This window comes from Choloepus didactylus, chromosome 13, assembly GCF_015220235.1.
Source record: "Choloepus didactylus isolate mChoDid1 chromosome 13, mChoDid1.pri, whole genome shotgun sequence".
NCBI lineage: Eukaryota > Metazoa > Chordata > Mammalia > Pilosa > Megalonychidae > Choloepus > Choloepus didactylus.
Genome location: NC_051319.1, coordinates 1152609 through 1165715, shown reverse-complemented (window position 1 = coordinate 1165715; position 13107 = coordinate 1152609). Strand labels below are relative to the sequence as shown.

General features: G+C 40.4%; 1 long non-coding RNA gene across 1 annotated transcript; it reads left to right on the top strand.

Moving 5' to 3' along the window:
* The first annotated feature begins 258 nt into the window (after nt 1–258).
* Nucleotides 259–12291, top strand: LOC119507813. The gene is made up of 3 exons (XR_005211343.1): nt 259–314; nt 8736–8864; nt 12236–12291. It is a non-coding gene; the product is annotated as an uncharacterized LOC119507813 (long non-coding RNA).
* The last annotated feature ends 816 nt before the right edge of the window (nt 12292–13107 follow it).

Here is a 13107-nt window from a genome sequence, read left to right as displayed (position 1 = left end):
TTATAAATATTCTGTTTCAAGATGTGTTATCACCTGGTGAATAGAAACCCCCAGAAGCCTGGGTTTTTTTGAAAGCTCTAGTCTTTTTTTTTTTTTTTTTAAGCTTTAAAAAAATATTCTCAGCAACTCCGAGGATGTGGTTGATGGCAGAGGTTAAACTGCCTTTGAGAAAGGCAAATGTTTGGATTTCAGTGAAGGTTGACATGGAAACCCACCTGAGGCTTCCTCGGTGTCTCGGGAGGAAATAAAACCCGAGATGGATGTCCCCGTTGGCAAGAGGAGCGCAGGCACAGCTCAGCTCGGCGGGCTGGCAGGTACGGCCGCCCCGGCAGCCGGTGGCCGGCGGTGAGGAAGAAACTGCCCCGGGGGCTCAGAAAAGGGAAGTCGAGGGAGAGGAAAGTGAAAGCCAGAAAGGGCGCGACTGTGGCGTGTGTGCTGGTGCCCCGGGGAGACCCCGACCGTCCCAGAACTTTCCAGGGCGAGAGTGCCTGCGCCGCCTGCGCCTGAAAAGCTGGTGTTTCTATTCGAAACACTTTCTGTGAGCGGCTCAATAAACAGCAGCAGCAGGGCCGGGCGGCCGCTTCCATGGCGGACGCGGCGTCGCGTCGGGGCGCCCGGAGGCGGGGGCGCGGCGGGGTGGGCGCCTTTCTCCCCCACGGGTCCCCCGGGGCACCCGCGCGGCTCAGGCCCCAGACAGGCCTCTCGGTGCCGGCTGCCGCGCCAGGAGGGGGCGGAGAGGGGCGACCAGCGCTCGCCCCTTTCCTGGTTTCCGGGAGGCGCCCAGGGCCGGAGCTCCCTGCTCCCAGCGCAGTCCCAGCGCAGTCTCCCCTAGTCTTCCCAGCCTTGGGGTGCGGGCTCCACTGGGGCTCGACTTGGTGTGTGTGTGTGTGTGTGTGTGTGTGTGTGTGTGTGTGCGTGTGCGTGTGCGTGTGCGTGTGTGCGTGTTACCAGTTTAGCATTGCCCACCGCTCACACCTGAGGGATAAATGCTTTTATCATATCTACGCTTAAGCAAATCAAAACCACAGTGAAATGTTTTGTTTTTTGTTTTGTTTTGTGTGTTTTTTGTTTTGGGTTATTTTAGTTTATTGTTGGACGGGTGCGAGTCAAGAAGAGAGAGCCTGGAGGCAGGGAGAGCCAGGAGGAAGAAAGAGAGGTGAACCTGTAGGAAGAGGAAGTGGTGCTTAAGTCTTGTTTCCTTGCAGCTACTCTTTGTCTCCATTTAACATGGATTCTTCCCCAGGGTTGGCCAGGCTTGCGGGACAGCCTAGTCCTTGCCTTCCCACACACTCTTCACTTCTATTTGGGGTACTTTGAGGATTCCCTAGAAAAGAAACCTGAAGAACCTTTCCCTTCAGGCCTTTGAGGGCCTCCAACTTTCACAGCCACTGTGTTTCTTCCATTCAGTATACGGTTGCCAGATGGTATACAGGACACTCAGTTCAATTTGAATTTCACATAAACAACGAAAATATTTTTTAGTATATGTATGTCCCATGCAATATTGTCTGTTTGTTTTGCCAGATCTGGCAACCCAAATCCAGTATGTGTTTATGATTCTCTTAACTCACCTTGCTGCACAGACAGCAACACTTTAAAGCAGGAGGGAGCACGTTCTCAGGATGCCCTGGCCACAAGGAACAATTTCCTGCCTTCCCCTCCCTGTCCTCTTGTCCTCTAAAATTGGTACAAGTTTAGCTTTAGGCCAAATGCTCAGCTGTTTTCTGGGGAAGTCTGACCCTCAGTGGAGATGGTGGAGGTGGAGGTGGAAGTCGAGGGAGCAGTAATTTAGGTCAGGTTGGTGGGTTATTAGAGTTTCCAACGCGGGACTGGAGTTTCCAATATGAGATAACGTTACCAGTAAAGAGCTTTATTCTCCTTTGTTGGAGGAATTTACAAAATGTGCTGTGAACCTAAGAGTTAAATAGTAATCGCCTTTTGTAAGAGACAACTCCAACTGGGGTTTACATTTGGGATTAATAGTAAACTCCGCAGGCCTTGCTGACAGAAGAATGTAGTTGCCCAAATAAACAATGTTTCGATCAGGACTCAGGACCAACTCTCAGCGCACTCAGCCTCTTCCTAGCAAGGAGCATTTCCCAACTCTGAAGTAATTTCTAATGCGCTGCAAAAACATTTTCAAAAAATGGATATCTTAGATACCATAAAAGGGAAAACAGTTCTCTCTTTTGAAGTAATAAATACCATTTGTAGCAGAATTCCTTCAGTTTGCATTTCTGAATCATTTCTTGACAATGCTAGGCTTATAGTGCACGAGTGATGCCTACTGCCTAGTAAGGAAGAACTAACAGAATCAGGTGGGTCTGTGGTTCACTGTCCTCTAAATATTACAATCGGCTTTGTACATAAAACTAAAAATACTCCCACTGATTGGATTACGGAATCCGGGGCCGGCCCCTCAGACGCAGAGGTGGAAAGACCCTCAGGTCGTGGAAGGAATATGCCTTCACCAGCGCAATTCTGTTATGCTGACTCCCAGGGGCCACTGTTCCTTCAGCCTCCCATTCAAACGAGTAGAGTAAGTTAACATTTCCCGATAGCACTTTGACCAGAAACATGAGAGGTCTCAGATGGCTACGTGAGGACACTCTTGAAAAGACACTCCAAAAGTATTACTCCAAAAGTGTTGCTTGCTCTGCCCCCTGGTGCAAGTATGTGTGCTTCTCATCCAGTAAGGAATTCTTGCCACTTCCACATGATTTCATGAGCAGCTTTGGAGAGTCCTGCCACCCAAGGGGCCAATGAGTGTTTCTCACTTGGTGTGTCATGTGCTTAAGGCTTCAGGAAACCGAAGAAAGGAATTCCCTTCCAATTCATTCCTTCAACAAATATCTGTTGATTACCTCTGAGTCCACATCACTTTTTTTTTTTTTTAGTAGTTTTATTTACACATCATACAATCCATCCAAAGCATACAGCCAATGGCTCTTGGTATAATCACATAGTTATGCATTCATCACCACAATCAATTTGAGAACATTCTCATTGCTCTGAAAAGAAGTAGAAAAATCCTATACCTCCTTATTCCCCCCTATTACTGATGCATAGCTTTGTTATAATATCTTTGTTACAATTGATAAAAGAATATTACAGTGTTACTGTTAAGTATAGCCTTTGTTTGTATTCATTGTATTTTTCCCCATTTACCACCCTATTGTTAACACCTTGTAACAGTGATGTACGTTTATTGTAGTTCATCTAAGAACTTTCTTATATTTGTACAATTAACCACAGTCATCATCCATAATAGGTTTAGCTATGTTATACAGTCCCAAGTTTTATCCTCTAGCTTTTCTTCTACTGACATACACAACCCTAGACTTCCCCTTTCAATATACTCACACTCAGCATTGTTACACTTACAGTGTTGTGCTACCATCACCGGTGTCCATTTCCAAACCATTACAATCAACCTTAGTAAACATTCTGTATACTTTAAGCATCATCTGCCCATTCTCTACTCTCTTTTATCTCCTGGTAACCTATACTCTAGATTTTAACTCGCAGAGTTTGCTCATTATAATTAGTTCAATATTTGTCCTTTTGTTTCTGACTTACTTTGCTCCACATAATGTCCACAATGTTCATCCACGTTGTTGCATCAGGACTTCATTCCTTCTTACATCTGCTTAATATTCCATCATATGTATAAACCACAATTTGTTTATCCACTCATCAGTTGATAGACACTTGGGCTATTTCCATCTATTGGCAATCATGAATAATGCCACTATAAACATCAATGTGCAAATGTCTATTCACATCCGTTCTGGTTTGCTAATGCTGCTATTATGCAAAACACCAGAAATGGATTGGCTTTTATAAAGGGGGTTTATTTGGTTACAAAGTTACAGTCTTAAGGCTATTAAGTGTCCAAGGTAAGGCATTGACAATAGGGTACCTTCACTGGAGAAAGGCCATTGGCGTCCAGAAAACCTCTGTTAGCTGGGAAGGCACCTGGCTGGCGTCTCCCTGCTCCCAGCTTGTGTTTCAAAACGGCGTTCTCCAAAACGTGTCAGCTTTCAATGGCCATCTTCAAAATGTGTCCCTCAGCTGCAGCTCTGAGTTCCTTCTGTTTATCAGCTGTTTTACATGGCTCCAGTGACTTAATTAAAACCTACCCTGAATGGGTGGGGTAACACCTCTGTATGCCACTTTGAATGTATTATGTCCCCCAAAACACCATTATCTTTGATGTAATCTTGTGTGGGCAGACCTATCAGTGTTGATTAGATTGTAATTCTTTGAATGTTTCAGTGGAGATGTGCCCACCCAACTGTAGGTGATGACTCTGACTGGATAATTTCCATGGAAGTGTTACCCCACCCATTCAAGGTGGGTCTAAATTAAATCACTGGAGCCATATAAATGAGTTGACAAACAAGGAACTCAGTACAGCTGTGAGTGACATTTTGAAGAGGAGCTACAGCCAAGAGGGACACTGAAGAATGCGCAGAAGATGAGAGTAGCTGCAGATGAGAGACAGTTTAAAGACGGCCATTGAAAGCAGACTTTTGCTCCGGAGAAGCTGAGAGAGGAGAAATGCCCCAAGAGCAACTAAGAGTGACATTTTTGAGGAGCTGAAGCTTAGAGAGGAACGTCCTGGGAGAAAGCCATTTTGAAACCAGATCTTGGAGCAGACGCTAGCCACGCGCCTTTCCAGCTAACAGAGGTTTTCTGGATGCCCTTGGCCATCTTCCAGTGAAGGTGTCCGATTATTGATGCATTACCTTGGACACTTTATGGCCTTAAGACTAACTGTGTAACCAAATAAATCCCTTTTATAAAAGCCAATACATTTCTGGTGTTTTGCATTCCAGCAGCATTAGCCAACTAAAACAACCTCCATGGAAATTATCCAATCAAAGGTCTTGCCCACAGTTGATTGAGTCACATCTCCATGGAAATACTCAATCTATAGGTTCCAACCTAATCAACACTAATATGTCTGCCCCCACAAGATTGCACCAAAGAACATGTCATTTTCAGGGACATAGTACATCCAAACTGGCACAATGCCCCTGCTTTCAGATCTTCCGAGTGTCCACCTAGTAACAGGACTGTCAGATCATATGGAAGTTCTATATTTAGCTTCCTGAGGAACCACCAAATCTCCTTCCAGAGTAGCTGAAGAATTCTACATTCCCACCAGCATTGAATAAGTGTTCCTGTTTCTCCACATCCTCTCCAGCACTTGCAGTTTTCTGCTTTTTTTTTTTTTTTCTATAATGGCCATTCTAGTAGGTGTGAAATGATATCTCATTGTGGTTTTGATTTGCATTTAAAACCTAATAGCTAGTGATGTTGAGTCTCTTTTCATGTGCTTTTTAGCCATTTATATATCTTCTTTGGAAAAGTGTCTATTTATGTATTTTGCCCATTTTTAAATTGGGTTGTCTTTTTATTGTTGTGTTGCAGGGTTTCTTCGTATATTCTGGATATTAAACCCTTATTGAATATGTGGTTTCTGAATATTTTCTCCCTTGAGTAGGCTACCTATTTACTTTCTTCACAAAGTCCATTGAAGCACAAAAGTATTCAATTTTGAGGATCTTCCACTTACATCTTTCAACTTTCATTACTTGGGCTTTGGGTGTAAGGTCTAAGAAACTACCTCCTACCACAAGATCTTTAAGATGCTCCCCTACATTTTCTTCTAGGAGTTTAAAGGTCCTAGCTCTAATGTTTAGGTCTTTGATCCATTTTGAGTTAATTTTTGTATAGGGTGTGAAATAGGGTTCCTCTTTCCTTCGTCTGTATGTGGATATTCAGTTCTCCCAGCACCATTTGTTGAAGAGACTGTTTTGTCCCAGTTGAGTGTACTTGGCTACCTTGTCAAAAATCAGTTGACCACGGGCATACTTGAGGAAACTTCTTGCCATCTTGCTGTCTGTTGTGCGGTAGCTATAGCTCTCTAAGTTCCCCTAATCAATGTTTAAGGACTGATCACCCTGGTGTTTAGTGCCTCTTTCCTTGGACTCTCAACAGGCTCTAATTTCTTCTTTCAGGGTGATCCTACTGCTGGTTCAGAGGACACAACCACAAAATAAAGACACAGAAGTCAGCAGGGTTCCTATACCTCAGTAATGAACAATCTGAAAAGGAAATAAAGAAAACAATTTTATTTACAATAACATGTAAAAGAATAAAATGTCTAGGAATAAATTTAACCAAGGGGTAAAAGACCAAGGGGTAGGGAGCTTGTAGAGTTAGAAGGCAATAAGAGCAAGAGCAGGAGCCTGGGAAAAAGAGACATTTAAAGGGAATGTGGAGAAGGAAGGAGCACTCTGGGATGTAAGAGGCCCAGGAGAGACTGGTATCTGGAAACCAAGGGAGACAGGAGCTATAAGACAAAAGCAAAACATAGAATATACGTTTATGCAACCACTTTGACAGGTCAAAGTCAATCTAATGTCAAAGCAAAACTCATCTAGGAACATACAAGAGTCCTGTTACAAGACTATCAGGTTCTTGGCTGGAGCCCAGTAGCAGGTTTTGCCAGTTCCACATAGGTTTAAGGAAAATAGACACCTAGATCTTCACTTGGCTAGTTGCTGAATCTTTCAGCCTGTGCTGTGTGCTCAGGACACAATCCATCGTATGCATATGGATCTTACTTGAAGAAGATTCCTTATCCTCCTCTGGAATCTTGCAGAGGTAGATTTTAGAATGATTCTTTCATGGGTTGCTCTGGCAACCCCACAATGTTGGATGCAGATATAAGAGTACTTGCCAACAAAATATGGACTACACAACCTGGATGAGAGAGCCACTTCTTGCTTCTTGAAAGGCAGATTCAATGTTCTTTAAGCTTTCTTGCTGCCACCACTGGCCTCCCTGTCAACCATTTTTGTGTTCGTGCAACATAGAAAAGAAAGAACAGTTCCTTTCTTGGAGAAACATAGAAACTATTAGCTAATACAAGGCCCAGAAAAGATCTATGGCTTTCTTTCAAAACTCTTGCTTTTATTTCCCCAGATAACTATGAATTTATGGTAAAGCCTTTGGAACAGTTTTTGGGGCACTTTTTTCTTTTAAAGCCCTTATTCTTATTTTAATTTTTTAATTTATATATTCATTCAATCAATATTTGTTGAGCATGAAAAAAAAAACAAAAAACAAAAAAAAACAACCAAGTGGTAAAAGACTCGTATGCTGAAAACTACAAAACATTGCTGAAAGAAATTTAAAGAGACCCAAATAAATGGAAATACATTTCCTCCTATTCATGTATTGGAAGACTTGTTGAAATATGTTCCAGTTTGCTAGTGCTGGCTTTTTGCAAAATACCAGAAATGGATTGGATTTTATAAAGGGGGTTTGTTTGGTTACAAAGTTACAGTCTTAAGGCCATAAAGTGTCCAAGGGAAGGTACAACCACAGGGTACCTTCACTGGAGAAAGGCAACTGGGGTCTGGAAAACTTCTGTTAACCGGGAGAGCATGTGGCTGGTGTCTGCTCGCTCCCAGGGTGTGTTTCAAAATGGCATTCTCCAAAATGTCAGTATCAACTTTCAACGGCCATCTTCAAAATGTCTCTGTAAGCAGCAGCTCCTCCAAAATGTCACTCTCAGTTGCTCTGAGGTCCTTCTGTCTGTGAACTCCTTTATACAACTCCAGTGATCCAGTTAGCACCCACCCTGAATGGGCAGGGTAACAACCTCCATGAGAATTATCCAATCAAATGTTTCACTTACAGTTGATTGAGTCACATCTCCATGGAAACAATCAAAGGATTCCAATCTAATCAATACTAATACGTCTGCCCCACAAGATTGCATCAAAGAACATGGTGTTTTGGAGGACATAATACATCCAAACTGGCATAAGATGTCAGTATTACACAAAGTCATCTACAGATTCAGTGCAATCCCTATTAAAATTTCAGCAGTTGTTTTTCAGAAATGGAAAAGCTGATCCTCAAATCCATATGGAACCATAAGGGACCCCAAATAGCCAAAACAATCTCAAAAATGAAGAACAAAGTTGGTGGAGTAAAACTAACTGATTTCAAAACTTTCTACAATGCCACAGTAATCAAAATAGTATGGTACTGCTCTTTGTTGCTCAGATGTGGCCCTCTCTCTCTAGCTAAGCCAACTTGAAGTCACTGCCCTCCCTCCTACATGGGATCTGACTCCAAGGGGTATAAATCTCCCTGGAAATGCAGGACATGATTCCCGGGAATGAATCTGGATCTTACATCGTGGGATTGAGAACACTTCTTGACAGAAAGGGGGATGCAAAATGAAACAAAATGAAGTTTCAGTGGCTGAAAGATTCCAAATGGAGTTGAGAGGTCACTCTGGTGGGCACTCTTATGCACTGTATAGATAACCCTTTTTATTTTTTAATGCATTGGAAGAGCTATAAGTAAATACCTGAAACTATCAAACTGCAACCTAGTGGCCTTGACTCTTGAAGATGATTGTATAGCAATGTAGCTTACAAGAGGTGACAGTGTGATTGTGAAAGCTTGTGGATCACACTCTCTTTATCCAATGTATGCATGGATGAGTAGAAAAAATGGGGACAAAAAACTAAATGAAAAATAGGGTGGGAGGAGGGGGTTGTTTTGGGTGCTCTTTACTTTTATTTTTTATTCTTATTTTCACTTTTTCTGGTACAATAGTTTAATATTAATGATTTCCATAAGGGAAAATTTAATCCATGTGTTATAATTCATTCATGCATCATCATGTTATTACTTTGTAGAAACTATGAAGCCTTAGGCCATCACTAAAGATTTCTCCTCCTAAAGGAAAAGTTGCAGACTTTGTAACCCAAACCATGGCCCAAAAGAGGGGGTTCATCTTCAGTGAAGAAAGTGTATGGCTTCTACATGTGAGTTCTAGAATGTTTCTTTGTTCCAAGAAAAAAAAATTACTTTCTATTTTACACAAACATATTTATAAAAAGAAAATACAGTAATTCTTGATGAAAGGAATAAAGTGATTTTTCTATTTGACTTTAATTTACTTTGTGGATAATGAGGTCTTGGCATCATTCTCAACTGTTACTATCCTGTCATAGTCTTCTAAAATCTTCAGAGGCCAAGACTATATCTCCTTGTCAATTTAATGCCTCATTTCTCCTCTGAAATTTTGAACCAATTGCTTAGAATCCTCATTTGGCACTAGTGTATGAATTAATTGCTATTTAATTTTAGGTCTTTATCTTGTCTCCTAACCATAGTGTGAAATTTTAATACAAGCACTGTCATCCAATTAGTCAGTAAACATTTATTGAGAACCAACCAAGTGTTATCATCAATATCTCAAGAAGGTATTTATCCAAAAACTGACAAAAATAACCACAGTACATTGTAGAGCATTTTAATGATCATTACAGATGTGCATAAAAAGAACTGAGAGATTCAAAAGTTCTTCCAGTTAGAATAATATTAGGGAAGAACATTAGGAAAATCATATTTTACATTAGCCTTCTTCTGTGACTTACAGAGAGGGAAATCATATGCAAAAGTCCTAGGGCAAGAAGGAACAGGTCATGCTAAGGGAATAAAAGTCATCCTATATGGCTGGAGTATATGAAGAGGAGTTAGGAGAGATGAAGTTTTAAAGGAATTTTGAAACTGATCATGTGATTTGGATGCAATTCAGTGAAGAACAGGAAGCCATTGAAGGTTTCTGGGCAACAAATTTTTGTAGCCTGGCAAAACTGTATTTGTGCAGCAGTGACGTATAGAAAGCACCAGAGGGGGAGGTGAAACTGGCTGTGGAGAACTTATTCAGAGGCCATTAAAATAGATCATGGAGAAGTAATGAAAACTACTTTAGGATCTATTACACCTGTCCTTAGCCATTGTCCTCTATTTTCCTCAGAAATTCTCACCTGTGATTTATCCATCTGGCTCTCAGCACCCTTGAAGGAGTCATTTATTATTTTTGCTTTTCTTTCACCAAAGAGTCTTCAAATGATTCTTAGTCAAAGAGAACACAGAAAACTAAGTTTCCACACAATACACAGAGAATGACTATTGTTTTCAACACAAAATAATAATAATTCTTATCGTAAGGACAAGATGTGCTAGGTGTTCTACATATGTTTAGCTCATTTGATTCTTAAAACAGCCCTAGTGGAAGATACTATTATTTCCATTTTAAAGAGGGGGAGACTGTAGCTTAGAGTAATTCCATACATTTACCTACAGATATCAGGGAATGTTGTTTTCCACAGGAAGAATCCAGAATTCGTTCATTCTGAAAGAGTCTATAACCTTGCTCTATTCTTAGCTATATGTAGAAGTATATTAGTTTGGATTTTTATTAAATTACTCTAACATAAAAGGTACCATACTATTTTAATTGTTTTGTGTTTTGCTTATTTTACTTAACATTGTGTCTTAGGAATTTTTTCTATTTCAATACATTTAACTCTACTTCATTCTGTTTCACTGTTCAATAGTATTCAATAACATGGACCTAGAAAGATCTGAAATGAACCTAAGTGTCCATTAATAGGGAAACAGTTAACCATGACAAACAATGGTACAATGGAAATCTTTGTACATGCCTTTGTGCACAAGTGGAAATTTTCTTTGGGGATGATACTAAGAAGTGGGAGAGCAGGGTCAGTAAGGACATTTAAATTTTCCTCTGAGTACTGCTTTACCTAAATCCTACGAGTTTTACAGTTGTCTCATTTTCATTCATTTCTAAATGGCTTGTAAGTTCTGCATTGATTTTTCTCTTGAACCTAAGAGTTAGTTATTCTCCATGGGACTTAAAAAAATTTCTAGGTCTATGGATCTTTCGGGCTAATCTTTTTGAGACGAATCTAATTTTATTTCATTGCGGTCAGTCAATATGACATATAATTTCTGATTTACAGAATCAATGAGATTTTTCTTCATGACCTAATGTATGGTCGCTTTTGTGTGTGTGTGACTGAGTGCTCCTGGCTGTTTGAGAAGAATGAATGTTCTTTATTCCATTCAATGTTCTATTTTACATCTATTAGATCAAGCTTGTTAATTATACTACTTCAATACTCTGTATTCACCCCACTCTATCCTTTTGTCTGTTTTTAATATCTTTTTTTATTAGAGAAGTTATGGGTTTACAGAAAAATAATGCATAAAATACAGGGTTCCTGTAAACCACGCTATTATTAATACTTGGAATTGGTGTGCTACGTTTAACAATTCATGAAAAAATACTTTTATATTTGTCCTACTAACTATAGTCCATAGTTTAACTTAGCGTTCACTTTTTTTGTTGTGCAATTTCATGGATTTGTTTTTTTAATTTTTATTCCTGTAACATATATTCAACCTAAAATTTCCCCTTTTAACCACATTCAAATACATAACTCAAGGCTGTTAATTACACTGTGCTACCATCACCACCCTCCATTACCAAGACTTTACCTTGCTCTCTTCTTCATTTAAATTTCAGAATGAAATCATAACTTTTCAGTGTCCATTTAATCTGGCAGGGAGCCCCAGCCAGTGCAGTCGTGTGTGAGCATCAGGGATCCCGGGTCAGGGGCCTGACCCAGGACACAAGGTCCCCAGGGCAACACGGGGTAGATGTGGGGCAGAAAAATTAGAATGGCGACTATATTGTTAATTTTAATTTAAATCAACACTTACAATGCAATTGTAGGTGTTTTAAAGAGAAAAGGGGGAATGAATCTGAGGGCTATTAAGCAAGCATTTCAAAATTGGATAAAATCTCTGAAGGGAAATATTCATCAGTCTCAAAGGACAGATTAAAATAAAGTTCAATTTTCTCATTTTCTCAGCCTTGACAGATATCATTTGGGCTTCTGTTGTCACCTGTTTCTCCCATCAAGTACCTCTTAGAATGGCAACCACTGTGGCTCTAAAACTCAGCAGGCCTCCAACCTGCACGTAAAATTAAGGAAAGATATATTATCTTTTTTTTATTGACTCTAGCCACAGAGCGTTTGGTGAAACCAGAGCAGTTTGCATGATGAAAATGTGAAATTGCGGCTCATTTTTCAGAGGAAAGACTGGAATATTACAGCAAAACCAGGCAGGAACTGGGATCTATGAGCCTATTTCATCAAAATGGTCTCATAGAAATAATTATGGTTTCTTCCTCTTAGTAACTTTAAATATTCCTGTTTAAACCTCAAAAATAAAGGAAGGCTAGGCCTCCCTATAATTGTGCCTAAGAGCCTCCTCCCGAATGCTTCTTTGTTGCTCAGATGTGGCCCTCTCTCTCTAGCTAAGCCAACTTGAAAGGTGAAATCACTGCCCTCCCCCCTACGTGGGATCAGACACCCAGGGGAGTGAATCTCCCTGGCAACGTGGAATATGACTCCTGGGGAGGAATGTAGACCTGGCATCATGGGACGGAGAACATCTTCTCGACCAAAAGGGGGATGTGAAAGGAAATGAAATAAGCTTCAGTGGCCGAGAGATTCCAAAAGGAGCCGAGAGTTCACTCTGGTGGGCACTCTGACGCACACTTTAGACAACCCTTTTTAGTTTCTAAAGAATTGGGGTAGCTGGTGGTGGATACCTGAAACTATCAAACTACGACCCAGAACCCATGAATCTCAAAGACAATTGTATAAAAATGTAGCTTATGAGGGGTGACAATGGGATTGGGAAAGCCATAAGGACCACACTCCCCTTTGTCTAGTTTATGGATGGATGAGTAGAAAAATAGGGGAAGGAAACAAACAAACAAACAGACAAAGGTACCCAGTGTTCTTTTTTACTTCAATTGCTCTTTTTCACTTTAATTATTATTCTTGTTATTTTTGTGTGTGTGCTAATGAAGGTGTCAGGGATTGATTTAGGTGATGAATGTACAACTATGTAATGGTACTGTGAACAATCGAATGTATGATTTGTTTTGTATGACTGCATGGTATGTGAATATATCTCAATAAAATGAAGATTAAAAAAATAGACAATACACATGCTAAAAAAAAACAGATCATAGAAGTTACTATTTGTGCGAAAAATGGGACAAATATAAGAACATAAAGGAATATTTATATATGCATGAAAAAACTCGAAAGATTCACAATAAACAACAGTAGTGACTTGAGGGGGGTTTGTAGAAGAAAATCTGGAGAAATGAGAGAC